The sequence below is a fragment of the Schistocerca americana genome, chromosome 4 (genome assembly GCF_021461395.2).
Source record: "Schistocerca americana isolate TAMUIC-IGC-003095 chromosome 4, iqSchAmer2.1, whole genome shotgun sequence".
In the NCBI taxonomy this organism is placed as follows: domain Eukaryota; kingdom Metazoa; phylum Arthropoda; class Insecta; order Orthoptera; family Acrididae; genus Schistocerca; species Schistocerca americana.
In genome coordinates, this window is record NC_060122.1 from 522,144,337 (window position 1) to 522,149,435 (window position 5,099).

Below are 5,099 nucleotides of genomic sequence, written 5' to 3' on the forward strand. Positions count from 1 at the left end.
AAAAGGACAGTCCACGGCAGGTCTGTCATTTCTACTCAGGTCGTTCGCACGACGGGAATTAACAGACTTTGAACGCGGAATGGTAGTTGGAGGTAGATGCAGGGACATTCTATTTCGGAAACCGTTAGGGAATTCAGTATCCCTAGAACCACGGCGTCAAGAGTGTGTCGAGAGTACGAAATTTCAGACATTACCGCTTACCATGTACAACGCAGTGGCCGACGGCCTTCACTTAACGACCGAGAGCAGCGACGTTTTTGTAGAGCTGTCAGTGCTAAGAGACAAGCAACACTGTGTGAAATAACCACAGAAAACAACGTGAGACGTACCAGATGACCGACCCGAGTGCCTTTGCTAACAGCACCACCTTGCCTGCAGCGTCTCGTGATGGTATCGTTTGGACCCTAGAAAAGTGGAAAACCGTGACCTAGTGGGATCAGTACCGATTTCGGTTGGTAAGAGCTGATGGTAGCCTTCGAGTGTGGCGCAAACGCCTCGAAGACATGGAGATAGACGCTATGCAAGGTGGTGGTAGCTCCATAATGGTGTGGGCAGTGTTTATATGGACTGGACTGGGTGCTCTGGTCCAACTGATATGATCATTGACATAAAATGGTTATGTTCGTCTACTTGCAGATGATTTTCAGCAATTCATGGATGGAATTTTTGTGGATGACAATGCACTATCTCAGCATACCACCATTTTTCGCTAGTGGTTTGATGAACACTCGGGAGAGTTCGAGTGAATGATCTGGTGACCCAGATCGCCCGACATGACTCCCATCGAACATTTACGATGCATAATCGACAGAAACTACTGCACTGGCAACACTTTCACGATTGTGGACGGCTATAGAGGCAGCATGGCTCAATATTTATGCAGGGGACGACTTGTTGAGTTCATGCCACGTCGACTTGCTTTACTACGCCGGGCAACAGGGCGTCCGACACGATATTAAGAGGTGTGCCATGACCTCAGTGTAAAAACACAACAGTTATAGAAATACATGCATGCTGTTTGAAAGCGCACATTTGTCAAGTCGACACTGAACTGAGTGTAAAGTTAATGACAAGTTTGTTGTGCCCTTCTCATTCATCCTGGCAACGGCCTTGCCGCAGTGGATACACCGGTTCCCGTCAGATCACCGAAGTTAAGCGCTGTCGGGCGTGGCCGGCAGTTGGATGGGTGACCATCCGGGCCGCCTTGAGCTGTTGCCATTTTTCGGGGTGCACTCAGCCTCGTGATGCCAATTGAGGAGCTACTCGACTGAATGGTAGCGGCTCCGGTCCAAGAAAACCACCATAACGACCGGGAGAGCGGTGTGCTGACCACACGCCCCTCCTATCCGCATCCTCATCTGAGGATGGCACGGCGGTCGGATGGTCCCGATGGGCCACTTGTGGCCTGAAGACGGAGTGCCTCTGCCCTGCCTCTCATTCATCCTGACGGTGACTACTGTTCTCAGACATGGTAAAATGTCAAAAGACCTTCCACAGAGCCATCAAGTGAGGATGCAGAGAATGTTTTTCTATGCAATGTGGAAACTAAGTATCCGTTACAAACAAGAAAATGGTTAATAACATAAGAAAAATTGGAGAAAGCAAATGGAGACTATATTTCACATTCCCATCACTTTATTAGAGCTATAAGGGCTAAGTTTTCGGATGGGGTTAACTTACATAGAGGACCGCATTATAAAAGCAGCTCCACAGCACAAGTCTAAAAGTATGTTTCGTAATGGCGTCCACCGCTGTAGCACAGTGGGCAGTGCCGTCGAGTGCCATGAGAAAGACCCAGGTTCGTTTTTTCTTACTGTTAGGGATTTTTCTTGGTGGGAGGACTGATGCAGGGTGCACTGAGCCTTGTCAGGCCAAACTGAGGAGCTAATTGACCGAGTAGTATCGGTTGCAATGTCCAGAAACCCGACAACGGCCGGGAGTGCGGTGTGCTGACCTCATGCCCCTCCATACCGCATCCAGTGACGCCAGTGGCGAGTATGACACGGCGGTCGGTCGGATCAGAGTGACCCGCCTAGGACACCTAACGGTGTTGAATGCCAAAGTGTGAACTAGGCAGCCACTGTTTTATTATAACACCACTGTGGCTGGTTTCTTATTTTTTTGTAGAATAAACTGACGGTATAGACCAGTCTGTACAGATAATTACAGAAGACTGTGAATGTTATTAATCCCGTTCATGGGTTTGTTTGTATTAACTTCGGGCTACATTATTTGGTTAGCTTGAAACGTTCATTAAACAGATGGCAGTCACTAAATGAAAATGGTTCATCGCATTCGAGAGTTATGAAGTACCTTTTTGCATTATTCAGTTTTGTCTTAATAATTTCAGAAGTCAGTGTTTTCTGATTGTAGGTTCAGAGCGATAATTAGGATACAAGATTTGGGTTGCTCCGGAAAACTATATGTAGAAAATTATCACATCTCATACACACAGATTTTAGAATATTATGCTATGCAAATATTTCTTTCAGCTGCCGTATTTTGATTGGGTATTTGGGACGGGTCTAGTGTGATTGTGTTTATGTGTATGACTAAGTTTTTATAGCGAACCCAGAATTAAAACATTCATATGTTGCAGCTATGAACGAAGAGATATAAGCAAAGATAATCATTCTTTTTTGTTTGTATATGCGTATGTAGTACAGGAAGCCTGCACAAAAGAGGTTTTGCATCTCAATTCTGAAATAAAATGAGTTTTCCAGTTTATATTTTCACATTCTGAGTAAGGATGGACTAACCGTCTCAACTTAGACTGTTATCAAATTATGTCACATAGCTTGGAGTATCACGAGTTTACTAATAGTAGTTTCTTGTAAATGACACTTTATGAAATTGCGTAGCTAAAAGAAGATTCTGAAGTGAATTTTGAAAATAATAGTTTCTCCAGACAACACTCATACGTCTTACGTCTGATACTTACCCTCGGTAACATTCTAAGTGATATCTGTGAAGACGTTTCCAATATCCTACGGCTTCATATACTGCGCTGAATACTTACATACGTCAAAAAATGATAGTACACTGTCCTGGATAGTAGCAAACAAAAGTAAGAGGAAGTTAAATCTACTTCAAAAGAAAGATTAAAAAATTATCTATTAGCGTCGTTTTATTTGTGCTGAAAACCTATACCCATTTCATATTTTGCTCTCATATACTGGATTCTGGCTTTTACCTCTTGATTTTCATGGTTAAGAAAATGTAGTGCTCTGGTGATAATAAAAGCATAAAGAAGAGTTTATACTACCTTAAAACCACGCAATGCAAAATTTATCCAACGACAAAGCTTTGAAGGCAGTTGATTAAAAGGAACTTGTGTTTACATGTGTTAGTTTTCTATGCTTGCGCTCAGCTGGAGCTTTTCAGCTTTATAACTATAAGTTTTACAGTTTCTAACTTGCTGTCTGTGTAAATGTTTAACACTTAAACCTGCCCAAGTTACACACTCAGATCGGTACCAAACGTTGTGTGTCGATAGAGTACCAAACGACACAGTAGAACAAGTTTAAATGGTAATTGAAAGTAACACCAGAAACTGTATTTGTGAGTTGAAAATGTGGAAATCTATGGTAGATGAGCTGGCAGAGCGTCAGATCATCGTACTGAAGATACGGAGTACGAAACCCACTGGTGGCGGGTTATTTATTTTTTTTAACAGTTTTCGCGAGGAATTGTAATATGGGAGAACATTTTTCTGACATGTAAAAGGACGTTTCGGAGTTTGTAGCAATTTCTTTTGGCAGTCTGCTTTCGCTTCGTGGTTGAAAGTAGCAAACCTATGGTGTACATTTGTATAGGTAACACACCCATTTATACAAATGTACTCTACAGATTTGCTGCTTAGTAACGAAGCGAACGCAGACTGCCGAAAGAACGTTGTCAGAAACTCCGAGACGTCCTTTTACACGCCAGAAAAATGTCCTCCCATGTAACACTTTCACGCACAAACTGTTAAAAACATAATCCGCAGTTAGTAGGTTTGGGACTCGGGACCTTCAGAAGGACGATCTGATGCTTTTCCAACTCATCTACTGTAGGTCTTCGCATTCGTACCTCATTGATACGGTTTTCCTATACTGCTTAGTTCTGGTGTTACTTTTAATTACCATTTACACGTGGTCTACTGGACTACATCACACAGCACGAACTAAATCGGTGTTTTGGTTGATACTCTATCGACACACAATGTTTGGTACCAATCTGTCTGACATCTGGAGGTTGGGTGTAAGAACAATTTTTCAAAAGAGAGTTTTTACTTTTGTATCTCCCTGAAACCTTTAAATTGCTATTTGATTGGGTACGTGATGCAACTCTATGCCTTCTAGTGGCTGTATGTAACCTCTATTTATACTGTACGTGGAGCTTCTGTGTTTAATGTACCTACGTGCATTATTACGTACATGATATGCAATCCGTATAAACGCAGCTCATCTGATCCACCACAAGTGATAACTGTTTTGCTGTGCACATTTTATACGTAATCTCAATACTTAGATTTCCAATGCAAAACACGCAGCCAACGAACTGCAGAACACCGGAATGCATGTCAAACAGATTATTGTTGCGCTGCATGTAATCTGAATAGACAGACACTGCTTCCTAAGTGCACAAGAAAATGTTCAAGTCCGGCTCTAATAATCACGTCAGCTTACCTGTGCAACAACAGATATCGAAGCTATTCCTGATAACTGCATGCCATTGCTGGGAGCTCAAATAAAATTGCTTAAATAATTCTTGCCACAGATGACAGTCGGATCTCGGTAACTGCAATGCTAGTCCTAATTTCTTCTCTTTTTACAACTTTTTAATAGCAAGTGCGATGTGGAGGCTTAAAGTCGAATTATTTAAAAACTAACTGAACTTCTCTTGCGTGTTCATTATCCAAAATACATCACTGGATATTCTTGTTAGCAAATTCTTATAGGCTGGAATTAAAAAGTTAGTGTACAAGATTAACTCTTCAGGTAAAGCTTTAATGAAGACTATTTCTTTAAACAAGATATACATACATTGTTAAAAATGAAACACATTAATGAGCTACGCATTACTTTCTTGAGTTTACGCATTTATAACATAATGAA

General features: G+C 41.8%; 1 pseudogene; it reads left to right on the top strand.

Moving 5' to 3' along the window:
* Nucleotides 1–1,100: 1,100 nt before the first annotated feature.
* LOC124614222 lies at nucleotides 1,101–1,218 on the top strand (annotated as a pseudogene).
* The last annotated feature ends 3,881 nt before the right edge of the window (nucleotides 1,219–5,099 follow it).